At 40.1% G+C, this 27067-nt stretch overlaps 5 non-coding genes and 3 pseudogenes across 5 annotated transcripts; 7 read left to right on the top strand and 1 right to left on the bottom strand.

The window, feature by feature from the left end:
- Window positions 1-1513: 1513 nt before the first annotated feature.
- Window positions 1514-1719, bottom strand: LOC128514552 (small nucleolar RNA U3). The gene has a single exon (XR_008356508.1). It is a non-coding gene; the product is annotated as a small nucleolar RNA U3 (small nucleolar RNA).
- Window positions 1720-4509: 2790 nt separating this feature from the next.
- On the top strand, window positions 4510-4720 carry LOC128514550 (small nucleolar RNA U3). The gene has a single exon (XR_008356507.1). It is a non-coding gene; the product is annotated as a small nucleolar RNA U3 (small nucleolar RNA).
- Window positions 4721-8717: 3997 nt separating this feature from the next.
- Window positions 8718-8896, top strand: LOC128514554 (uncharacterized; annotated as a pseudogene).
- Window positions 8897-14812: 5916 nt separating this feature from the next.
- On the top strand, window positions 14813-14993 carry LOC128514551 (uncharacterized; annotated as a pseudogene).
- Window positions 14994-19306: 4313 nt separating this feature from the next.
- Window positions 19307-19516, top strand: LOC128514553 (small nucleolar RNA U3). The gene has a single exon (XR_008356509.1). It is a non-coding gene; the product is annotated as a small nucleolar RNA U3 (small nucleolar RNA).
- Window positions 19517-20298: 782 nt separating this feature from the next.
- On the top strand, window positions 20299-20433 carry LOC128514557 (uncharacterized; annotated as a pseudogene).
- Window positions 20434-20861: 428 nt separating this feature from the next.
- On the top strand, window positions 20862-21066 carry LOC128514549 (small nucleolar RNA U3). The gene has a single exon (XR_008356506.1). It is a non-coding gene; the product is annotated as a small nucleolar RNA U3 (small nucleolar RNA).
- Window positions 21067-21666: 600 nt separating this feature from the next.
- On the top strand, window positions 21667-21879 carry LOC128514581 (small nucleolar RNA U3). The gene has a single exon (XR_008356531.1). It is a non-coding gene; the product is annotated as a small nucleolar RNA U3 (small nucleolar RNA).
- Window positions 21880-27067: the final 5188 nt, after the last annotated feature.

Genomic DNA, 27067 nt, shown 5'->3' with positions numbered 1-27067 from the left:
GACAAACCTTAGCAGACTCTGTGGGTCCAGCTTGTGCAGTAAAGCCCGAGTGATTTGCTACTGCACTGGGCATTCCAATGTCCTCCTCTACCCACACGGTGCCGTCTTTTGCCGTCTGGCTCAGACAGGGCTTCCCAGTACCACGGTGCATCTTCCGTGGAGGCATGTTGGGTTCTTCTTCTGTCTCATTTTCAGATTCTTCTGAGGAGGTATCAGTGGCCTGCTGGACAAATGAAATTTCTCCTCCATCAGAGTCTGCTTCGTCCATTTCCTGAAGCCAGGCCAAAGCCTGTTGCGTGGAGAGGTTCTTCCTGCGTGGCAGTGATACGGTGGCCATCCTGATGTGTGTTCTCAGAAATGCGAAGAAGAAATGATTCTCCCGTCTGGATCGCTCTGCTTTTATGCACAGCACTGTGCTGTAATCATGCAATGCCACTCCCCTACATACACAGTCACAATGGACAACATCACACCTTTTGGCCACCTCTACAGCATTCATATGTTGTGAAAAGCCTGGCTAATTGCATTACAGTATCTGCCATACTGCCATCAATGCCATGCAATGGAATGCTGCCAAAGTGCCAATTGCCCTCCCATTGAAATAGGTGTGTTACTTGGCTGGCCTTTGAGCTGTCCATGCCATTGAAACACCAACAAAAGCCCCTTGATTACAGTATCGGTCTGTCTTCATTTGCCATGTCAATGGAACACAAAAAGTGGCAAGTGCCCTCTGATTGCAATCCCTGCCACTACATTGCGTGCCTATTTATACACACATACATACATATATTTATCTATTCATATAAACAGACAGAGTGTGGGAGAGTAACCACTGAGACAAAAGGCAGAAAGATGAGGAGATGAACCGGGAACTGAGGGACAGAAATTTTTTTTATGGGTTTTTTTTCTTTTGTTGCTATTTTTACATGAACAGGCAGAGGAGAGAGCATGCAAAGCTGGAGAGATCACACAAAAGCAAAATTCATCTTTGGTGTTATAATTCAGTGATGGCCAATGAAAATGAAACGACATCATTTTGTCAACATGTTAAAAACCATGGACCATAACTTCACTCAGCTTATGACATTTGTGTACAAACATACTGTACATTGGAGACTGGAGTGTTATCAAGTTTTCGTTTTATTCATGTCATTGTATTATCAACTTTTAATTCTGTTTTTACACATTTTTTTTATAAATACAACAGATTATATTGTGTTTATTATATTGTGAAGGTGTGTCTTTATTATTTGCAGGTCAGTCAATGTGTGGGATATTTTGTATAGATACGGCAGGCATTTCTAAAGGTTTTCATGCCACACACAGTGGTTTAGCCTGCCTTGGATCTGAGCTATTCTAAATCAACAAATGTGCTAGGCCTCACAGGTAATGGGTGGTTTGCGCAACAAAAGCAGGAGGAAAATCGAGCAATTCTACTATATTAATCACAAATATTTTTTTTGTGTCAGACAAAGCTAATATCCAAAAACATCTTTCAAAGAAAATTATTAAAAACACTCAGTTAATGTACTTTTCCTCTGATAGCTTTCAGTTAACAATCATCAACAATTATAGCTTCTACATAAAACACAAAACTCTAATCTGATTCACGCTTAGAAAAGTACATCTTAACTCATTGTCATGATTAGAGAAACATAACACACTCTAATCACATTTCCTAGTTAGAGCTATAGAAATGATCACTGAAAGTATAGATGCTATAAAGAGTAAACACTAAACATGCTATTTTGCTTTAGACAGTTTTGGCACTGTTATACTGCTGTACATTTCTCTCCACACAGGCTACTCAGTTTCATTCAAAATATTTAACTTTTCTTAGAAGTATTTTGACATGGTAAATAAAAAATTGACCAGAGCAAGTAATGTAACACACTACACACTGTAACACAGTGAACACAAACAACTACACAGCAATCTTTACTGCATTATTTTAAGAGATTTGTACTTGCAACAACTTTTTGCACAATTACAAAAATAAATTTATTAAATTATAAATTACAATAGATGTTTCAATTGATTGTCTCTTGGCAATTAACTATAAAGATCCTACATAACTATAGAGCTGTAACTAACGATTATTTTAATAATCAATTAACTTGTCGATTTTTTTTCATTAATCGATGAATCAGATAAAAAAATCCAATCCTTTATCTAAAAACAGAACTAAAATCTAAAGTGCACAAACATGTTGCTCCTTGAGCTGTAATAATGATAAAATTTTACTAACACAAAACACACATGCATGCCAAATATATTGTGGCGTGGGTGGGGTTTGACAGACGACCATCATGCTTTGCGGGCGGGGTTATGATGTGTTCACCGTGTTGGGGAAAGGTGTTTGGGGTAGTGGCTTCGGCCAGGTTGTGTGTGTGTGGAGATAGATGTCTGTTTAGTGACGTGTGAAATGTGCTCCAGTTCAAGCTAGTGCTGAATTGGATGTAGGCTCCTGAGTGAAGGTGCTGCTCATGCCTTACATGCTGTGTGCTTAATAATGCAACGTTCTCAGGGACAGCCGAACTACCGCTTCAACGTCCTCAGGCCTGAGGGACAGCGTACACCAGCAGCTGCTAAACTAGCGCCGGGTGGACGGTTGGGGAGCCCCGCTGGGCTTTACATCGACTGTGTGCCGGACGGCGTCTTACTGCGGGCGCTCGTGGACACCGGCTCCACTGTTTCGCACGGGTTGTGGAACTGTGAACCGCTCATCGCTCGCGGGCACCGCAGCAAGACTTTTGGGTGGGGGCACCTATGGGGCGAATGGGTGTGGACACTCACAGCCAGCTCGGCTCTCCGATGTCATCTCGTGTGCGGTTGGCAGGGCGGGCACGAGTTTTGCCCCACCGGGACCGTCTTGCGCCTCCACAGCCGCACGCCGGGGAACCATCGAACTCTGGAGGCCGGACCGCCTCAGGACTACATTCGCGTTCACCCCTGTGTGACGTGTGTAATGTGCTCCAGTTCAAGCTAGTGCTGAATTGAATGTAGGCTCCTGAGTGAAGGTGCTGCTCATGCCTTACATGCTGTGTGCTTAATAAAGTACTCCCAGCCATTGCATTGGGTAGCAAATAAGCTCACTCGTCTCTCCAGCATTCTTCCCGGCGTAAAAACGCTACAATATAGACTATTAAAAGAAATAAAGTGCCACCTGAGCTGCCAGAACAATAAATAATGTATAAAAAAAAGGATTTGTTTGAATGTCAGAACTTGTTCTCTACACTACACTGCAGACGCACACACCCACAAACTCTCACACTGACACACACACACACTCTCTCTCTCTCTCTCACACACACTCCCCACTTTAGTGGTTTCATGTGTACGCAGATATTTCTTGAGACGACGCCGTGTTTACGCTTTTTTTTTTAGAACGAGGAAAAAAAATGATCGAATAGGGAACGCACCGGCTTCGTGTGGACTAACCCTCAGTCTTGCGATGCAAAGTAACTATACCACCCCTGCTTTACTACTGTTATTAACGAGCTAACGCTAACTTGTCAAGCTGGATAACGAGTAAACACCAGCACCAGGGACATTACGTTCCTCACTTCAAAACGGAACAAAAGTAGGATTCTGAAGTGACTTTGAACTGTTGTTGACCTCCCTGGTCACTGCTCAACTGGTTCAACTGCTGTTGAACTCCCTGCTGTTCCTCCTCATCAAACACTCCAACGTGTTTCAGGTGCTGGATCATTGCCGTGGTGCTCCCGTGCCATGCTTTTTCTGTTTGTGAAATGCTCCCACACCTTGGATGACTTGGGTCGCACGGATTTCTCTACCTCCGCTCGTTTTTTTCTTTTTTTTTTTTTTGCGCGCCGAACTTAGCTAGCATCAGTGCGTGAGACGAGGGTTCTTTCTCACTTACAGCATTTGGTGCGCACCAAACGTGTTTGGTCCCTTCGGATCGTTTGTGTTGATGTGAATGCAACTCGGTACTTTGGTGCGCACCAAATCAATCGATCCGAGACCTGCCTGAAGGGGTGGTCTCGGACCGCTTTAACCGCTCCAACCGCAACCAAACCAAATCTGACGAAATATTATAGTTTAATGCACTTTGGGTATAAGAGATACGGGGTTGTGGGTAAAATTTCTTTTCACTTCCTGTTGACTCCATAACAATTTTCAAGCTATCGACTCGCGATGAAATCAAACCGCAGAGAAATGTGGAGTGCCGAAGAAATTAAGTGCCTCATAGATATATGGTCGGATGAGCATAAAAGCAGCTAAGGGAGAAAGGCTATCCTCAGACAGTTGAACAATGCCGTATTAAGACAAAAAAAAAAAAACTTCGGGTGAAGTATATAGAAGTGTGTGAAGCACTAAGACGGGAGGTTCTGGAAAAGAGAAAGACAAGTTTCCCTGGTATGACGCTTTGGATGGAATACTCGGGACAAAACCTATCGTTGAGGCGGTGGATGAAGAAGCTAAAGTCTACCATTTTCATGATTTCCGGTTATTTGGGGTAAATAAGTGTCTGAGAGGAGAACAGGTAAGACTATCCTTTCAGGGATCATTTTTATAGTTTCTAACTAAGAAATGTGATAGGAAAGTGGTCCATCTTCCTAATCATGGTGGTGAATTATGATGTACTTTTCTAAACATGAGTCGGATAATAGTTTTGTGTTTCATGCGTGAGCTATAGTTGTTGAGTGTTCTTTGTCTTTAAAAAGATATTAGAAGAAAAGTATGTAATCAGAGTGATTTTATGAAGTTTAAATATTATTTTTGGTATGTTCAAGTAATATTGTTTGAGGTGCATGCAGTAGTTTTAATAGTTTTTGTGAAATCTGGTATTATCTCATATACTAAAACTCATCTCATGTTTGTGAAGGTAAGATGAAGCTGAGTGAGTGCATCATTATGTAAGAAAATGTATTTGAAAATTATTCTCTACACAAGAAAACGCAAGAGGGTGGTTATGTCTCGATGATGTCAGGTTTTATTTAACATATTTATAGTTTTCATTGAACAGATTCGGACTGTTCTTAATGTGGCATGCTATTTCAGCGTAAAAAGTAATATTTTGTTAAAGAATTGAATTAAAATTCTAAATATATATAAAAAAGAAAAGCACAGGGTATTCAGCCATGTTAAGTACAATTCCAGACTACAGGGATTGAAACTACTCAGTTTAAAAGTAACTGGGTAGGGAACAAGTGAATAATGCATCATCATGCCAGAAGTGCATATGCAAAATTTCGCTAGAGTCACTGGAGCGCCAAGAAAATGGAGCTCAAAAAAGGATTTATATATCAAAATTATCATCAGCAGCAGCAGCAACAGGGTAACATAGAGACGAAGTGACTTCTGCGTTGGTGACATCCCAGATAGCACACACACATCGCGGAGACGTCTTTTTCATCCGGCAGATGTCAGGCAGAGGGCATTTGCTCATCTGGCAGACGTCGCAGAGACGTCTGTGTCGATGTTAGAATGACGCTTAGCCTACGTATTTAAGACGTAAATGAATTAAAACGACCCTGATCCGCTCTTTAGACGATGTTATTCAGATGTTTATACATCTGCCAAATGTCTGATTCATGTTGGATAGACGTCGTTTTATTAAAACACCCCCCATTATTTTAATTAAATACTCTCTATAATCCTCCCTAATGCATGTTACAATGACCAAATATGATAATAAATAAATAGACCACATTCTAAACTAATAATAAAACACAGATTTGTTTATTTTTAACAAAAAATACAATTAATAACGAGCAAACATTTGATTAATTTATACAAAAACGAGAAAACAAGATAACAGCAACTTACAAATGAGGTCTCAATTTAAAAAGATGTACAAAACATAAAACACCACAAATAAGTGTTAATCTTAGAAAAAAATAATTAAACACCAACAGAAACGTTTTGTACTTGTATACTGTATGTGATGACTTGTATAGATACTGTATGTTATGGCTTTTAAATATGACCGTTAGATACGATTGGTCAGGAAACTCTTGAAGTCAGATGCAGACAGGACACTTTTCATTCACAAACTGCTGTGAAAAAATATAGAGATAGATATATATAATTAATTTTGCAAATGAACAATATTTATATTTTGTTCCTCTCGCTTCACAACTCATGAGAACAGACCGAAACCAGAACCGAACCGCAGATTAGGCACGCGCATATAACCGTCGGTATTTTAAGTGTGATTAAAAATACAAGAAATAGCTTAAACCAAAATAACGTGACTAAACATCGCTAAACAGCAGGTGACATTTCTGTTCAGTATTTCTTTCTATTTAGAAAGATATGTGGCTGCTAATGCTAGCAACCTAACTAAATGCCTGCGTCATGCTAGCACTACAGTTAACAGTTTAGCGTTCATTCATCACTTCACCATCTTCGTCCACCCTGCAAACATTTTACAGAGAAAGCTAAAAAGCTCAGATATCCCAGTCGTTTCTTTTATACACAGGTGGGGTTCTTTGGCTAGCAGCTATTCTCAGCTAAATTATCATACCTTAGACCAGCCGGAAAGTTTGTGTGTAACCATAACACGGTAACAGTAATAAATGTTACATACAGTAATAATTTTTCAGTCATATGTGACTTAGGTGAGTGAACATGTGTATACAGACCTTGTATTTAACGTCATTTTCTCTTAAATGCCCGAGGAGGATAAACCGTCATCAGCGGTGTAGGAGCTCAAGAGAGCTGACTGACAGCTGCTGAATACACCGGTGAATTTTGGGGGAGGGGCTAAGCAAACTTCAACCCAGCAGCTGGGTTACACAAAAACTACCTAACACTCTGTAAATAACCCAGAAAAATGACCCAACGGCGGCAACCCAGCGTTTGGGTCGAAAAAACAACCCAGCATTTTTTAGTGTGTACATGCATAACAAATAACAAAAAAATACATCCTCCCTGGGGCCAAGCGAAGGAAATCTTTGATGAATTTTACAGCATCCGATTCTGTCGGAGACTGAAGGATTGGATTCCTCATAGCTGAAGCCGTATTTTAAAAGAAACAATTACAGTAATTTAATAAATATAAACCAGTCTTTTCCTAATTACACGTAATTAACGTCAGATTTTTTTCATGTAGTTCTTCTGAATAAACCTATGGAAGCCCGTTTCCGCCACCAAATAAAAAAAAAAAAAATTACGTATTTCCCCTTAAATCATTGAAGTCATAGCTGATGCCGCAGCTTCCCGTCCACGTACCAGCAAATTTAATGATAAAGATACGTCGTATAGACGTAAAGACGATGTATTATTTAACAGCTCAAACAGGAGATCTACAGACGATCAAAATACGACTATAAAAAACGAACGCGATGTTTACCAGATGATACGCTCTTTAGCAGACATCTCCGCAATGTACCTGTGCTATCTGGGATATTACGGGATGTCATAAATGTTGGAATTTTTTTCAGGAAAGTTCAGGGAACTAAAGTACAATGTGAAATAAGTACCCTGTAATGTCACACAGACAGACATAATGTTTCAATTATTATTATTGGTGTTGTTATTATTATTGTTAATATTATATAAAACACATGCTCCCTAAAAGTGAGCAAATCAAAAACTCTTTCTGACCATTATAAAAACATGCCTTTACACCAAGACTTGTTGCCAGTTATCGTGAATGCTTAATTATAGTTCTTGCCAGCAAGGGTGCATGGCACAACCCATTAAAATTTTTTTTAAATCTTCCTCACAACGTTGTCAGTACGTAAACTCGGGACTATCTGTAAACCACACATAATCGCTGATGTCCTCCAGGGCCGGCCGATAGTGAGGCTCTTTCTCCAGACAACACAAGATCAGTGTTTTGCAGTCTGTGAGTGCAGGGATGAGATAGTGATTAAAAACATTATTAGTTTTAAAGAAATCATTTTGCTTTGTAACTTTTGCAGCTTTTATGTAACAGGTCTAAATGTGACGTTTCTGCTTTTTCTCACCGCTGGATAAGGAGGTAGTGGGACGTTCTCTGCAGCTTTTCCTCATTGGTCTGAAAGGGGACATCCCCACAGACCAGGTTGAACAGGAGCACACCCAGACTCCAGACAATAGCAGGAAGTCCCATGTACTGTCTCTCTCGGGGGGAACGTATACCTGAGTTCCTAAAAATAAAGACAGCACAGCAACTGTCATAACAATGATTCTCCATTGCATTCTCTTGAATTCTGTCTCATATGTGTTCTACGATCACCTGCAAATCTCGTGTAAGGCGAGTCCTTTAACCAAGCTCCACATCCGAGGTCTATCAGTTTCACTTGGAGCGTGTCAATGTTGATTAGCAGGTTCTCTGGTTTGAAGTCACGGTGAAGGACCTGGCAGTCACCACCTCACCTTCAAATGCTTCCTCACTTTACCAGAAGTAGACATGCAGAGAGTCGTTGTGCTGAGAAAGGGATTCATATATCCTAAATAATATATTAAGATATTATTTTAATTTAACAGGTATTCCAGGCGTTTATGATACCAGGGTAACACATGAAGAATGACATTTGCGTTAGTGCCATTGCGGGATGCTCTGAATGGTGAAATTTTGTAGAGGGAATTTTCTACAAATCCCTTAAATTAATGTTTAGGTGCAGTAAGGAAAATGTATGATTTTAGCACAGTTTACATGGATTCCTGTGTAGTTTTTTTTTTTCAGTGTAGAAGCTAAAATCTAAAATTTTTATGATTTCTGTGTTATTTGGGGTAAATGAGTGTCTAAGGGGTGAGAAGCTAAGACTATACTTTCAGGGATCATTTCTATAGTTTTCAACTAGATTTGACAGCGTTACGTCTTTTTGATCACAATGATGAATTGTGATGTACTTTTCTGAGCATGAATCAGATTATAGCTTTGTGTTTTATGCATGAGCTATAACTGTTGAAGAGTGTTCTCCGCCAGAGTGTTCTCTGTGCTACTCACTCAATAGTGACCTGTCCCTGTTGGTTTACCTGGCCAGCGAGCGTGCAACTGTGGTGCCATGAGCTATAATTCGCAATTGGAGTGTGCATACGTTTATCTGTTTGTTTCCATTTTTTCCTTTTTTTTCGTATAGTGTTATTTTGTTACTTGGTATATAGCTTTGGTTTGTTTTTTTTGTTTTTTTTTTTCCACTGGGACTTTCACTCAACACCACTGCGAGTATTGCCATCATTTTGGATCATTTTTGGATCTTTTTTCCCCTCTTTTTTCGGGTGTTGGTGAACCCTTTTGCCGGACGTTGGTCTGCAAAGTGCAGGCGTCTCACAATTGGTGTCAGAAGCGGGATGGCTACTCGCAAGACAGTGATGAGGCAGGAAGCCTAGAGTGGCCTAGAGCCTAGAGGCTTTGCTCCCAGTCCAAAGCTGTGGCTGAGAAGGATGGGGCCTGGGACACTGTCGACTCTACGGAGGAAGAGAGAGAGGAGGATCTCGCGACTGTTCGTCCCAAGTCGATGTCATCTCAAGACAGACCTGTCTCTCCGGCAGCGTCATCTGGAGGTGAGATGTATGCTGTGATGCGTGACTTCCTAAACGCACAAGAGCGGAGAGAGCAGCGTTATCTTCTAGAGCTACAAAATCTACCAGAGTCAATTCTGCAAGCTGTTCGACCAGCTGAGGGGTCGGTTGATGGCGAGAGCCTGCGGATGGAGCTCCCAACACCAGCTCAGCACAGGAGAACAGCTTATCAGAAAGACAGAGACACACCGACCGACATGGGGCCCAGCAGCCAGCCGACGCTACGATCAGAGCCAAAGCTGCCAGTCTTCCAACAGGGGGAGGACATTGAGAACTACTTGCGTCGCTTCGAGCGTCTGGCTAAGACCTGGACGTGGCCAGAGGACGAGTGGAGTTATCGTCTTGTTCCACTGTTAACCGGGCAGGCGCTGGAGGCATACCTGGCTATGGACGAGGATCGAGCGGAGGTCTATGCTGATTAGAAGGAGGCGCTCTTGGAAAAGTTTAACATCTCTCAAGAGACTTACCGTCAGCGGTTCCGTGCCGTTTCCATTCCGGCCGGGGAGTCACCAACCGAAACTTACCATCGGCTGCAGAACTTGTACCGGCGTTGGGTGAGGCCGGAGCTGCACACCAAGGAGGAGATCGGTGAGATCGTAGTCCTGGAACAGCTACTTCGGGTTCTTCCCAATGAGATCCGAGTGTGGGTGAAGGTACATGAGCCAACAACTGGACTAGAAGCTGCTAAACTAGCTCAGCAGTACATCAATGCTCACCGTGGTAGTCAGCGCACTCAACCCACGAAAGGTAACTTTAAAGGTTTTATCAGTGGCCCTGATGCCCCTCATTTTGACTTAAATGTTGCTCGTACACAGAAGGTACTTCAGAAAAAATACTTGTTTGCTATTATTGCCAACAACCGGGACACAAAGCAACAGTGTGTCCGGTTCGTAAAACAAAATTGACTGGGTTTTGTTATGTCCCAAGGGAGGAGGACATTGAGTTGAACAGTTTACACAATACACAATATGTTCCAGTGATTGTAAATGGACAATGTTTGAATGCTCTGTTGGACACTGGTAGCTCATTAACATTGCTTAAAAGATGTCACATGTCCCGTTTGCTAACCTGGTCAATGTTCAATGTGTTCATGGGGATGTGCAGCGGTACCCTCAAACAGAAGTTAATGTGTGTGTACAAGACCAAACTTATTTGTTGATTGTGGCTGTTGTTGATAATTTACCTGCAGATATGATTTTGGGAAGAGATTTGCCGGTGCTTACTGACCTTTTGCATTTTACCAGAGACTCTGTAATAACTTCTGACCATGCTGAGGTTGCTTGTCCAGTTGTAACACGAGCCCAGGTTAAAGCAGGTCTGCAGCCTTTGCCAGACTTACACCATAGTCTGTTGCAAGGCGGGACTAAGGGCCCCAGAAAGACACGTCGTCAACGACGACTAGAAAAAGGTCTTGGTACCCCAGCTCCTGAGATCCAAACTGAGGGTCTTGAAGATCATGGCTGAAAGGTTCCAAAAAAAATTACTGAGCTGCCAAAAGCGGATGAGTCAGTAAAACCACTGTTGGCTAAAGTGTGTAATGAGAAACAAGCTGACTTGTGTGGGGAAAAATATGTTGTCATCAATGATGTATTGTATATGCAAACACCTGAATTTTCCCGTCTGGTTGTCCCTACTTGTTGTCGTCCCATGGTGTTACACTTAGCACACAGTATTCCATGGGGGGGACATATGGCACATCAGAAAACATATGCTCGCATAAGCTCACGGTTTGTTTGGCCCTCCATGTACACTGATGTGCAGACTTACTGCACCACATGCCCCACATGCCAAAAAACAAGTGCTGTGCACAGACGGGATAGGGCACCTTTACTTCCTCTGCCTGTGATCTCTGTCCCGTTTCAGCGTATCGCCATGGACATAGTGGGACCTCTGGAAAAGAGCAGTGCAGGGCACAAATACATCCTGTTCGTCATCAATTATGCGACAAGGTACCCTGAGGCTTTCTCTCTTCGCTCCACGACTACGTCCAAGATCATACAGGGTGGGATACCAGAGGAAATACTCACAGACCAGGGGACCAACTTCATGTCATGGCTGATAAAGCTACTGCATCGACAGCTAGGCATCACCGTGATCAAGACCAGCCCATACCACCCTCAGACTGATGGACTGGTGGAACGTTTTAACCAAACGCTTAAGAACATGCTCCGCAAGTTCATCTCTGACACTGGAAGGGACTGGGACAAGTGGCTACCATTCTTGTTGTTTGCCTACAGGGTGGTACTACAAGCATCTACAGGCTTTTCTCCATTTGAGCTCCTGTATGAATGGCAGGATCAAGGACCACTGGATCTCCTGCGAAAGAGCTGGGAGGCCGTCTCGTCTCAGAGGATAGACAAGTCTGAGATGGGCATTATCCAATACGTCCTGGAGATGAGGGGCTGCCTGGAGCACTACAGGGAGATGGCCCAAGAGAACCTCCAACAGGCACAACAAGCCCAAAAGAAATGGTATGACCAGCACGCCAGAACCCTGAGCTGCAACCTGGACAAAAGGTACTGTTACTACTCCCTACCTCAACAAACAAACTGCTGATGAAGTGGCAAGGAAGTGGCTTTGTTGTTCGCAAGATGGGACCAGTAACATATAAAATTCATCACCCTGACAAAGGCAAGGCAACACAGACCTACCACATTAACCTGCTGAAGGAATGGAAAGAGCCACCCAACAAACCTGAAACGTCTCTGTTGATTCGAGAAGTGGAAGAGGATCAGCAGGACGACCAACCAGAACCGACGTTAAGAGAACCAGCACAGCCAGCAGGGGTTGATTTGCTTCATCTGGAAGAGCCCAGGCAATATATACCACACATCGACGATCTTCTGGAGAGGGCTAGATCAGAGACCAATTACCTTGGATACCACCTGGGAAATGGGGAGCTGAGACCCCAAGTAAACAAGGTAGACGCCATTCAGCGTAGTCCAAGACCGAGGACCAAGAAAGAGGTCCAGTCTTTCTTGGGGCTGGTAGGATGGTACCGACGCTTCATTCTGAACTTCTCCATTACTGCTGTCCCACTAACCAACCTGCTTGGCAAAAGTGTGAAGAACCCCATTACTTGGACTGAGGAGTGTGAAGCAGCCTTTAACATCTTAAAAAAACAGATGTGTCCAGGTCCAGTCCTCAAGAGTCCAAATTTCACTAAGGGGTTTGTTGTGCAGGTGGATGCTTCTGCCGAGGTATCGGAAGCTGTCTACTCTCTCCACTGGGCTCCTGTTGATGATGGCGGTCTGGTAGTTCCTCTCCTGCTTTGTACTAAAGTCCACTATCAGCTCCATTGTCTTGCTGACGTTCAGGAGGAGATTGTTCCTCTGGCACCAGTTCTCCAGATTTACAATCTCCTCCAGGTAGGCCGACTCATCATTGTTGGTGATCAGGCCCACCACGACAGTGTTGTCAGCAAACTTGATGATGGCACTGGAGTTGTTAGTGGCCACGCAGTCGTGGGTGTACAAAGAGTACAGCAGGGGACTCAGAACACAACCCTGGGGGGCTCCAGTGCTGAGAGTGATTGAGGCTGAGACATGTCCGCCCATCCTTAGTGCCTGTGGTCTGCCAGTCAGAAAATTGGAGATCCACTGACACATTGATGAGCTGAGTCCCAGGTGCTCCAGCTTGGTGGTGAGTGTGGAGGGAATTATTGTATTAAATGCAGAGCTGTAGTCTATGAAGAGCATTTTAACATAATTCCCTTTCCTAATGTCCAGGTGAGTAAGTGATGTGTGGAGGAGATAAGAGATTCGTCTATTCGTTTATTCTATATCGTCTATCGTCTTTTTGCTAAAACAATCTTTATCACTTACCTCTTTACATTTACAGAAGAGCTCCATGATTTTTTACACATTTTCCATACACTTTTGGTTGCTCAGGTTTATAAAGAAGTTGAAGGAGTGCAGTAGAAGCTTCTGAGACTTCTCCTGGATGAAAGCTACCAGGTCGTGTTTCTTCATCTGACTGCTCTTAGAGACGTAACAGGACACAATGTACCTTCTAAAACAGGCAGGTGATTAAACGTGTTAATGTTACACAAGAAAAGACAGAAGCTCTTACCCTAAGAGAGGGCCAGGAAAGGTTTAAATATGTCCTTCAGACATGTAGTTCTCACCACCGCACAGGAAACAGCAATCCCCTAAAAGCAAAAGATTAGCCAGGGCTAAGCACTAAAATATAAATCTTATTCATTTAACAGAATTGTAAACTTGTGTGTTGTGTGTAGTTATGATTAGTTTATGTAAGATGATATTAATAAAACATAAATCATATACTGAAAATTTTGGAAAATTTTATCCAGTGTGTGACTGATTTAATTCAGCAGATTGTGTTCAGAAGAGATATCTGATCGCATAAAAAACAGACAAATAGGCACAAATTATCAATGTATTGTTATTTACAATAGAGCTGTCATTTTTAACTAAATCGTGTTGTTTACACTAAAGTTAATTTCAACTAAAGTCATAAATATATTTCAAGACATCAAGGCTACTTTAAAAAGACAGTTGAAAGTCCAAGGAAAGTCCATGCAAGTGCCCATTTAGTCACTAACCCTAAATGTCCATTCAACTTTTATGATGCTGCAGACTGAACTATTAGTCTCTTTGTCTTCGATCATTCTGCACACATTGAGACTTTCTTGTCTGCCTTAACTGCACATCAAAATAATCTTGTCAAAAGAATGATCCTGTCTTTTCCTTAAAACACTTTAAGCACTGCCCCCCTATGATTAATTACATGTAATTAGTTTTTAAACTGTTTTTGATAGAAGTGTATGCTATTTGAATAAATACATTTAAAAGATTTTAACTACAGCAAACATTTTTTTAGTTTTTGAATGATTTAATTATGCCTCAATTTATTTAAATTCCTAGCGACTCATTGATTTCGCCTAAAACACAAGATGGCGGATGTGCCTTGACATCAGGTTTCATTCAGTATATTCCGTTTTAATTCAATATGTTCAGGGTTTTTATGAAGTTTATGTAGTATTCAGTATATTTAATATTTCATACAATATTCTGAAATTTCATTGAATTATCTTATGAATAATTGCCGAAATGGCAGGCAACATTAAGAAAAGTTGAATGTTGAATGAAACTGATTATCCTGTGTGGAGAGAAATGTATAGCGGTATAATAGTGCCAAAATTGTCCAAAGTTACATTATACAAACTAAACAAAATCTTGTTTCTATAACAATGTTTGCAGTTTGTGTTGCAGTTTGATCTGCATGCTTGCTGTGTAGTTGTGTTTAAAGCTAAACTCTAACATTTTTATGATTTCTGTGTAATTTGGGGTAAATATGTGTTTGAGGGTGTAAAACAATGAGGCTATAGATTAGAAAGTGTTACGTCTCCCTAATCACAATGATGAGTTATGATGTACTTTTCTGAGCATGAATCAGATTATAGTTTTGTGTCTCATGCAGGAGCTATAATTCTTAATGACTGTTGTCTGTCATTGAAAGACATCAGAGGAAAAGTACATTAACAGAGTGATTTTGATAATTTTCTTTGAAAGCTGACTTTGAATATTAGCTTTGTCTGACACAAAAAAATTATTTGTGATTATAATAGTAAAATTAATGCCTTTTTTATTTTCTGGTGCAAGTCCCGAGGTGTTATTCAGCCCTGTTGAGATTTTCACAGGTCTTCAGCTCGATTCTCCTCCTGCTTTTGTTGTGCAAACCACCCATTACCTGTGAGGCCTGGCACATTTGCATTTGTTGATTCAGAATAGCTCAGATCCAAGGCAGGCTAAACCTCTGTGTGTGGCATGGAAACCTTTAGAAATGCCTGCCATATCTATACAAAATATCCCACACATTGACCGACCTGCAAATAATAAAGACACACCTTCACAATATAATAAACACAATATACTCTGTTGTATTTATAAAAAAAAATGTGTAAAAACATAATGAAAAGTTGATAATACAATGACATGAATAAAACGAAAACTTGCTAACACTCCAGTTTTCAATGTACAGTATGTTTGTACACAAATGTCATAAGCTGAGTGAAATTATGGTCCATGGTTTTTGACATGTTCGTACACATACAGAATGAAATGATGTCGTTTCATTTTCATTGGCCATCATTGAATTATAACACCAAACGTGAATTATATATATATATATATATATATATATATATATGAACAGATAAATATATGTATGTATGTGTGTATAAATAGGCACGCAATGTAGTGGCAGGGATTGCAATCAGAGGGCACTTGCCACTTTTTGTGTTCCATTGACATGGCAAATGAAGACAGACCGATACTGTAATCAAGGGGCTTTTGTTGGTGTTTCAATGGCATGGACAGCTCAAAGGCCAGCCAAGTAACACACCTATTTCAATAGGAGGGCAATTAGCACTTTGGCAGCATTCCATTGCATGGCATTGATGGCAGTATGGCAGATACTGTAATGCAATTAGCCAGGCTTTTCACAACATATGAATGCTGTAGAGGTGGCCAAAAAGTGTGATGTTGTCCATTGTGACTGTGTATGTAGGGGAGTGGCATTGCATGATTACAGCACAGTGCTGTGCATAAAAGCAGAGCGATCCAGACGGGAGAATCATTTCTTCTTCGCATTTCTGAGAACACACATCAGGATGGCCACCGTATCACTGCCACGCAGGAAGAACCTCTCCACGCAACAGGCTTTGGCCTGGCTTCAGGAAATGGACGAAGCAGACTCTGATGGAGGAGAAATTTCATTTGTCCAGCAGGCCACTGATACCTCCTCAGAAGAATCTGAAAATGAGACAGAAGAAGAACCCAACATGCCTCCACGGAAGATGCACCGTGGTACTGGGAAGCCCTGTCTGAGCCAGACGGCAAAAGACGGCACCGTGTGGGTAGAGGAGGACATTGGAATGCCCAGTGCAGTAGCAAATCACTCGGGCTTTACTGCACAAGCTGGACCCACAGAGTCTGCTAAGGTTTGTCATTGCCATAGTACATATGATATTTATATAAACCCATTTAGAGTGAGGTTAATTTAAATTTACCATTCTCTATTTGTTTATTTTCCAACAGCGTAAAATAACAAGCGTGCTTCAAAGCTTCCTTTGCCTGCTGGACATGGGAATGCTGCAGACCATCAGGGAGTGTACGGTCCATCAAGCCCGCAAAACAGATCCGGACTGGAATTTGGCAATTGATGAACTGATGGCATTCATTTCAATTCTGTTTGTAAGAGCAATCGTGTGTCCCATTGGTGCCATTGTGGATTGCTGGTCAGAAAGCCTTCTGGTGCCAGTAATCAAAGAGACAATGCCCCGAGATAGATTCATTTCAATTATGCAACACCTTCGATTTGATGACAAGGACACGCGGGCAGAACGAGTAAAAACAGACAAATTTGCTGCCATCTCTGACATCTGGACACGCTTCAACAGGAACTGTGCTGAGAGTTTCACTCCAGGGGAACACATGACCATAGATGAACAGCTGTTCCCTACCAAGGTTCGTTGTCCATTCACACAGTATATCGCAACCAAGCCAGTCAAAGTTGGGATCAAGTTCTGGATGGCCACGGATTTGGAGACCAAATATGTCTGCAACGCATCTCCTTACTTGGGAAAGGACCCCAGTCGTCAGAAGGGAGAGAGGCTGGCAGAGAACTTGGTCATGAATCTGATGGAGCCATTTTTAGATGATGGGAGAAATGTCACGACGGACAATTTCTTTACTTCACTGTCACTGTCGCACAGACTGTTGCAGCGCAAAACAACGCTACTGGGCATGGTGAATAAAGTTTGGCGTGAACTTCCTCAACTTGCCACAGACACTACACAGCGAGAGGTATTCTCCACTTCAGTGCTTAGAAGTGGCAGTGTCTCCTTGACAATTTATGCACCTAAAAGAAACAAGACTGTGTGTGTTCTAAGTTCCATGCACCAAGACGTGACGATCTGTGACGGCAGAAAGAGGAAACCCAACACAATAACAGACTATAACAACATGAAGGTATGTGAACGTGTGTATATTTTTACACTAGTGCTACAATGTTTTCTGATGTGTACTATACAGACCTATAGAAAAAAAGCACATATACTCATGACTCCCTCTCTCTCTTTCTCTCTCTCTCTGCTTTTACAGTGTGGTGCAGACGTGTTGGACCAAATGGTGCGGATGTATTCCGTAAGAGCAGCAACACGCAGGTGGCCAGTAGCAGTTTTTTACAATATGCTGGACCTGGCGGCGGTGAATGCCTACATTTTGTACAAGTCATGTACAGGGTGGACAGGCACAAGAAGATTGTTTCTGAGTCTTCTAGCTAAGGAACTTCGTTTTCGATTTATGGAGCACAAGGAAATCCTGGCACAGAGACAGGCTGCTGCAGCTGCTGTGCCAGGGACTGTACAGACAACGCAGTGCCAGGTGCAAGAGAGCTGCAAGAAGAATCACAGCAGGTTTGCCTGTGCAACATGTCAAAATTTCACCTGTGCCAAATGCAGGGACAATGAATACTGGGTCTGAAAACGCTGTAAAGTTTGAAACACTTTAAAATAAAACATACTTGTGTATCTATATATTGTGAATCTATATATTGTGAATATATTGTGTCTTTTGTACAAATACGGCAGGCATTTCTGAAGGTTTCCATGTCACACACAAAGGTTCGGCCTGCCTTGCTTTAAGGTAACAAATGCAAATGTGCCAGGTCTTACAGGTAATGGGTGTGCACAACAAAAGCAGGAGACAATGGAGCTGAAGGCCTGTAAAAATCTCAGCAGGGGTGCTAGTAGGTGTTATGTCCAGGGAATTTATGCACATTTGCACACGGTTAGTAAATCTAGTGTTAAACAGTAAGTAAGGGTAGTGACATAGTATTATCCAAAAAGGGCAAAATATACCGCTTAACCTGTGCAGGGTTGTGGGGGCCTGGAGCCTATTCAGAGAGATTTAGGGCACAATGTGGGGTATACCCTGGACGGGGTGCCAAACCGTTGCAGGGCGCGCACACACACATACACATACTCATTACTCATTCTCACTTGCTCACTCATTTTCTATATCGCTTTATACTATACTAAGGGTTGCAGTGGCCTGGAGCCCATCCCAGGAATCCATCGCAGGGCACATACACACACTCACACACACACTTATTTATAAACTACGGGCAATTTGGCAGTTAGCCTAATCTGCATGTCTTTGGACTGTGTGGGGAATCCAGAGTAGCCGGAGGAAACCCACCAAGCATGGGCAGAACATGCAAACTTCCTTCATGCAGACCAGAAGCAGGAATCTAACCCTTTTTCCTGGAGTTGCAGAGCCACGGTGCTAACCACTATGCCACTGTGCCACCGTAAAAAAGTGTGTGACCATTGAAATATTTTTCTTCTCCCCTTTTGTATCAAGTTTCTTATTTAAATGCATTTCCTTCATTATTATTATTTGGGAAGGAAGGGCCTAATGAGTGTTTATATACAGGGCCCAGAGTTCTCTGATCCGCCCCTGCTGCCTCACATGGAGCTCCTGGAGATCATGTGGGTGATTTGGCTGGTGAGTGAGGATATGAAGCATATTAAGAAGCAATTGTTCCCAAAAAAGGAAAAAAATAATTTAATATTATTGGTATTAATGAATGATATAACAATTATATTTTTATTTACTATGTACTTTTTTTCATAATTTATTATTAAAATATCAATAATCAGTTAAAATGCACATGGCAGATTAGAATAAGAAAAGCAACTGAAAAAATCTCTTGGCATTTGTAAAAGTGGACACTTTGTAGGACTAATCCACCAATTTCAGGATTTCTACGTTGTTTGGGGTCTTTAAGAGTCTGAGGGGTGAGAAAATTAAGAGATCATTTCCATGGTTTCTAACTAGGTGACATGGTTGGCAAGTGTTACGTCTCTCTAATCACAATGATGAGTTATGATGTACTTTTCTGAGAATTAATCAAGTTGTAGTTAGTGCTTCATGTATGTGCTATAATTATTGATGAGTGTTCTCTGTTTTTGAAGAACAGCAGAGGAAAAGTGTGTGATCGGAGTGATTTATTTTGGTTAAAATCAAAGTGTGGTTGTTAGTTTTATTTTGTATGAAAAGTGCTTCTTAAGGTTAGTACAGTGTTTCATTCATTTGTGTGGTTTGATGTATTGAGGAACTGCTGTGAAAACATTAATGTGTTAAAGCTTCTTGTTTGTAAGGTCTTTTAGTTAAATTTTAAAGTTGACAGAATAAAAGCAAGCAAGTACAGTATATCATGTTTAAAAGTAACATGAAATAATAAACAATTTGTATGACTAAAAAACATCAGAAAATGGATTTCACAAGTATTTAATAAACCCTGCTAAGGGAATTTAAGTAATATAGTTGTGCTCTGATTGGTTAGTAGCTCCCTGTAAAGTAGACTGCACAAAGTATTCAATTATGTTAATCAAGGTTTCATGAGTTTAGGGAGCAAAACTGCTCATGTCAAAGGGAACTGTGAATGTTGCTTCATCAATTTGCCGGAAGTTTACATGCAAAATTTCACATGAGACATCAGACATCACTTTTCTATTATTATTATTATTACTATTAAATTATAATAATAATTGGGTCCCTGTAGGGCCACGGTGCCTCCAAAGGAATGTATGTGTGACAATTAAAATATTTTTCTTTTCCCCTTAAAGATTCTTCTTTAACTGCACTTTTTTCATTATTATTATAAATGTAATTTTGGAAATTACAGGGCCCAGAGTTCTCTGATCTGCCCCTGCTGCCTTACATGGAGCTGCTAAAGATCATGTAGGTGATTTGACTGGTGGGTAAGGATATAAAGCATATTAAGAAGCATGATGATCTGATATGATGTACTCTTCTGAGCATGGATCAGATTGTAGTTAGTGCTTCATGCATAAGCTGTAATTGGTGATGAGTGTTTTTTTGTCTTTGAGGGACTCTAAAACAAAAGTACATGATCAGAGTGATATTTCTGATTTTGTAAAAAAAAAAAAATGTTGGGTGTTAAATTAGTTTTATACAGAAGGGAAAATATATTATTTGGTTGTGGGTTTTGATGTATTGAAGTTTTGATGACTGAAAATAAACAACCTGTTTGATTAAATGATGCAAACTCCATACATGCACACCAGAGGCAGAGATAAGTCACTTGGCATTAGGACTAATTAAACTATGTTGTACAAAAAAAATTTTGTTGTAAAAAGTTTCACAGTGCCCGACCCTAATTATTTTTTTTTAATATAATATATAAGTGTAGTAAGGATAGTTCATGTTTTTAGCATAATTTCTATGGATTTCTGTGTAGTTGTTTTTTATATGTAGAAGCTAAAATCTACCATTTTTATGATTTCTGTGTTATTTGGGGTCTATGAGTGTCTGAGCGGTGAAAAAGATAAGACTATATTTTTAAGGTTAATTTCTATAGTTTCTGACTTGGAAATGTGATTGGAAAATGTTGCGTCTCCCTAATCGCAATGATGAGTTATGAGGTACTTTTCTGAGCACGAATCGGATTATAGCTAATGCTTCATGCATAGGCTGTAATTGTTGATGAGTGTTCTCTGTCTTTGAAAGACATTAGAAGGAAAGCATGTGTGTCATTAGCTTTTGTTATATCTATTTTATGCCTTTCTGTTGTTGTCAAAAAAGGCATAACTTGCAGAACTGTCGGCTCTGCGTTTTTTAAAGGTATAGTGCAAGTTAATTATTTTACTTTTAATTTTTACTTTATATTTTTATTGAAAAACTTGAAAAGTTTTTTTTATAGTTTTTTTTTTTTTTTTACAACTTAGTTAAGCTTTTTTGATCTTAGTTGATTTTATGATTAATTTAAAACCTCCAGCTTTGTGTTTTTTTAATAATTGTGTAGGTTATAACTTCCTAAACAAATTTTGGTTAATATGCGATACTTTAGCTAGCACTATTTTGTTGATTTTTATATTGACGGTTAACCTGACCTCATTTCTGGGCTTCACATAACATGATTTCTAACTAATTTAAAAATGACATAATTGTAGCTTAAAAAAGTTTATTGTACAATATTTCATCACATGATGAATATATAATCTGAAAATTTTTTTTATTTTTAGGATAGTTCATGTGGATTTCTGTATAGTTGTTTAAGTATAAATCTAAAATCTACCATTTTCATGATTTCTGTGTTATTTGAGGTCAGTGAGTGTCTGAGGGGTGAAAAGGTAAGACTATACTTTCAGGGATCATTTCTATAGTTTCTAACTAGGAAATGTGATTGGAAAGTGTTACGTTTCTCTAATCACGATGATGAGTTATGATGTACTTTTCTGAGCATGAATCAGATTATAGCTTTGTGTTTCATGAATGAGCTATAATTGTTGATGAGTGTTCTCTGTCTTTAAAAGACATCAGAAGAAAAGTATGTGATCAGAGTGATTTTGTCAATTTTTTTTTTAATCAAGTTTGAATATTAGTTTTGTTTTCTCCAAGAAATGCTGTTTGAGACAAGTGCAGTAATTTCAATAGTTTGTTATGAAATGTTATACTATTTCATGTGTCAAACTTTTCATTTATAAGTTGAGTTAAAATAAAGGTGAGCACATGTAGCATGTTTAATAGTCTGACTAAAGGTCTGACAAATTATGAGAAAATAGATTTTCAAATTGTTCCCTACACAACAAAACACAAGATGGTGGTTATGCCTCAATGATGTCAGGTTTCATTAAAAAATATTCACATTTATAGTTTTCATTCAACACATCCAGACAGTTCTTAATGAAATCTAAAAGTAAAATTTTCACAGCATCAGCAACTGGTATCCCTGCAAGGGGAACTAAAGTACACAGTGAATTAAGTACCTTGCGATGTCATTAACACATCGATTGTGTTAGCAAAAAAAAGACAAATTAACCAATAAGAAGCTATCTTCATAGCAGTGTCAATCTGTGATTTGTCAGAACTACGTCAAAAGCGTCTATTAACAAATAGGATGAGGTTGCTGTTGTCCCGCCAACAAACTGTGAAGTCAGATGCCCTTCTACATCACTGTAAGCCCTTGGTTCCCTGGCGCGCCCCACTAGTGGGGAATACAGACATGACAGGTGGGGTGCAATGAACAGGAGGGAATTAGTGGAAAATAATAGGAAAGTATCTATTCTAATTCATATGGAACTCCAAAGTGTTTAAAAATAAATAAATAAATAGGACATGATGAAATAAATAACTCTATGAATTACTAAGACACATCTATGTTATATGAAAATGATATTGTGAAATAATCGAACATATTTTTAAAAAGGCATATTATTGTGCAATATATCGCACTCTGCCATATAACTTTGCTTATTATTATGAAATAATATTTCATGGTCATTATTTTTCCCAATAACAGAGATTATTGCAGAGGCATTTTATTTAATTCATGCTGTTTTTATTTTAAAATGTCATTTTTTTCTAAGTCAGTTTTTATTTCAAAATCCTGTTTTTCACGATGGCCTATTTATTTCATAATGCGACTTTTCAGCAGAATGAGTCATTCTGTCAATCAAGAGTGATAGGGCGGAGCCAGCTGTGTGATTGGTTGCTCCTTTATTCAGACGTAAGTAATAGCGCATGAAGTATCGATTTAGGTCTAATGGTGCAATACGTATTCTATGCAGTATGTGGCAGTACAGTGTCTACTGGTAAATTATCCCTCTCTATCTGATCTGCTAAAATGAGCAGAACTGACTGAAGTTCACACCAGTCCGCCATCTTGGTCGGCGACTGCGAGTGACGTCACTCCGCACACAATCCCGCCCAACAGTATAGACCCGCCCCTGACGATGATTGACAGGTTTCAGTGTAATGAGTTGGAGATGCAATTGCAAATGGATTAGCGATTGCCTTTAAATTTTGGCTGGCTTGACGCGCGACGCAAAGAAGGTGAAAAAGCAAACGTTATCATTGATTTTGCTATTTAAATATGGCAGGCCATGACTTGTAAGACATGGTAAATCCAAATGCAAATGGACTTTTCATTTTCATTTGGCAGTCAGTGTGCGTTCACGAAGGCGAAACAGCAAACGGTAATGCAAAGTTTGCAATTGCATTTGAATTATGGCACACTTTGTGCGTCCACATATGGGAAACGCAATTGCAAATGTAATTTACAATTCCTTTTGAATATTGTCCGGGATATCGCTCCATACAGGACACACAAGTGGGCCGGCAACATTAACTCCTAAAGACCACTAGGGGCGCTGTTAATGGCAGCCGCATGAGTATTGAGATGTTGATAGTCAGTTTGATTTTAGTTCTTAAACAATTTTTGCTTAATATACAGTAAGTAGAAAATGCATGGTTAGACTTGGATTATTTATTTGTATGATTGTATGAATATATTGGAGTTAGGACATGTGGATGGATTTATTTTTGGAAGATTTTGGATGGATAGATTTTGAAACCATCTGCAGCAGACACACAAATTGTGGCTGAAGCAACTAGAAAGGCACGTCAACTAGACTCAATATGAACCAATATTTCTTTCATGTATCCGTCACCAGAACTTTTGCCGCCCGTTGGCTCATCTGACCATCAGACTATCTTGCCGAATGCAGGGAATTGGCCCACCAAGCCTACTAAACACATTTTCTGCAGAAAGCGTACCCCTGAGACAATCAATACCACTAATACTTGAATACTACTGATTTTTCCTACATTTATGAAGCTATGGACCCTGAGGCTAAGGTTGGGGTCTTTACTTCTATCTTCTATCTATATCTAATTTGGATAAAACACTTCCATTAAAAAAAAAGTCTCTATTACAAATACAGACAAGCCTTGGATGACTGCTTATATTAAAGATCTAATAAAAGAGAGACAGTGTGCTTTTTGTTCTGGTGACAAAACCTCTTATAGGAAGTTAAAATCAGTCATTTGCAATAAAACCAAGAACGCATAGAAACGTTATTAACAGCAAGGTGAAGAAACTGCGATGCTCCAAGCCTAAACAATGGTTTATGTCAGTTAAGACTTTAATGGGGATGGTAGGAGATAAGAGTGACGTGGTGTCTCAGGATCAAAACATCCTGCAATATGAGTGTGATATTCTGGCTAGACACTTTGCTCCTGTATAGAATTACGTAAGCCACACTTCTCCGTCTGGAGAAGAAGTTCTGAGTCCTGGACAAGTTAAGACTAGACTCCATAAAGTAAATGCAGCCAAGGCTGCTGGCTCTGATTGCATACCTCCTTGGGTGCTAAAGACTTTTTTTTTTGAAGAGTTGGCACCGGTGTTATGTGATATCTTTAACACCAACCATCTTTAAGTATCCAACATAACGTTTTTCCCGAATAATCTGTTCCCAAAAAAGCAAAGATTAGTTTACCAGCAGATTATCGCCAGATCTCACTACTCAGCTGTGTTGGAAAAGGGTTTGAAGGAATTCCCAGAGATGCAATTCTGGAGGACACAATTACTAAGATTATACCATCGCAACATGGCTTTATGAGAGATAGATCAACGTACACTGCCTTGATTCAAATTCTGCAGCACTGGCATGAAGCACTTAACAGCTCCCCCAAAATTGATATACAGTTTCAAATATACATCAAAATAATAGCAGTCCAACATCAGTAACCAGATTAATAATTTGTTTTTGGGAGAAATTATATTTCTTCATGGTAAATGTTTTACTTTTAGGTGTAGTAGAGTAATAGAAAACAACAGACCCAACAATCATGATTGGATGCACCTGATTCTGTGTAATATAATCATTAATTGAAATGGGGTGTGTTTAAAATAATAGCAGTGTGGAGTTTAATTGGAGAGGTAAATTATTCTGTAAAAAATAGGTGTCAAACAAATTCCCCTTATTTAAGGATAAATGCAGAAAAGGTTGTTCTGTGCATTTCCCTCTAAAACTCAGAGTAAAATGGGTCGTTTCAGACATATTTCAGAACAACAGCATACTTTGATTCAAAAGTCGATTAGAGATGGAAACGAACATACAAAGAAGTGCAGAAAATGATAGGCTGCTCTGCTAAAATGATATTAAATGCATTAAAATGTGATGTGGAAATAAAAAGGAAAACTACCAATTGAATAGATCGAAGAATAACAAAATTGGCAAAGACTCAGCCAATGATCAGTTATAGCATGGTCAAAGAACACCAACAAAAAAAAGAGGTTACAGTTCGCCAAAGAACACATTGACTGGCCTAAAGAGAAATGGCGCAATATGATGAAAGCAAGATTGTCCTTTTTGGGGCTAGAGGCCGCAGACAGTTTGTCAGACGACTCCCAAACACTAAATTCAAGCCAGAGTACACTGTGAAGACAGTGAGACACGGAGGCACAAGCATCATGATATGGGGATGATTCTCGTACTATGGTGTTGGGCCTATTTATTACATTTCAGGGATCATGGATCAATTTGAGTACATAAGAATACGCCCTTGAAAATGCCCTTGAAATGGGTGTTTCAACAAGACAACGACCCCAGACACACCAGTAAGCAAGCAGGATCTTGGTTTCAGACCAACAAGATTGATGTTATGGAGTGGCCAGCCCAATCCCCAGACCCTAATCCAATAAAAAACTTGTGGCCTGACATTAAAAATGCTGTTTCTGAGGCAAAAACAAGAAATGCAGAGGAATTGTGAGCAGAAGGCGAAGTGGGGTCCATGCGTGTCTAACCCTTTTCCAGTTCCAGCTGGTGTTCCTCGGGGTGGGGTTCACCAAAAAGTCCCTCTGCTTTTTGTTATATGTATAAGCAGGTTGGACTTACTTTTTCCTCCTTCGGTTCTACCTGTGAAATACGCTGATGATTTAACAATCACAGAGTTTGTAATGGGATCTTTACCTGGACTCACTCAGAAGGCTTTAGATTCTATAGTGGAATGGGGACAGGAATTTACATTGGCAGTGAATGGAGCTAAGACTGTGGACATGGTAATTAGTGCTAGAAGAGAGGACAACCCCTCCCTCTCCTGTTATCTTAGGACTTGCATTTAGTAGAGTTTCCACCTTTAATTTTCTCTGTGTTTAAATATCCTCTGACTTGTGATGGGATGCCCACATTAAGTACATAATTTCGAAGGTGCGCCCCAGAATCTACAATTTTTGTGCTGCCAAGAAAGCAGGTCTTCCTTTTAATGTTGCAAGTATACCTGACTTTTATACGGCCAGTTCTTGAGTATGCTATTCCAGTGTGGGGTGGATTACCTAAAGGTCTCTTTGAGGAGTTAGAGAGGATCCAAAAATGATGCTGTCAGATAATAGGTATTCCTTTCTTTCAACTTTCCCAACATTGAGTGAAAGGCGTGATGAAGCCACCATACATACTTTTACTAAAATACTCAGGAACAGTTCATCGCCGCTGCATTGGATCACCAGCTGGAACTGGAAAGAGTTAGACACGCATGGACCCCACTTCACCTTCTGCTCTCTGTTATTTAGATAGCTCCATACATACTTTTACTAAAATACTCAGGAACAGTTCATCGCCGCTGCATTGCTTCCTGCCTATGGCTCCAACATCTACTGTACATATTCTCCTTGGCGGCACAAGATATTTTCTATACCAAGAAGTAAAACCAAACGTCATGAACTCTCCTTTATTCCCCATGCTCTAAAATTATAT

Source organism: Clarias gariepinus, chromosome 26, assembly GCF_024256425.1.
Source record: "Clarias gariepinus isolate MV-2021 ecotype Netherlands chromosome 26, CGAR_prim_01v2, whole genome shotgun sequence".
NCBI lineage: Eukaryota > Metazoa > Chordata > Actinopteri > Siluriformes > Clariidae > Clarias > Clarias gariepinus.
The sequence above is the reverse complement of the archived record's forward strand: the minus strand, read 5'-3'. Positions and strand labels throughout refer to the sequence as shown.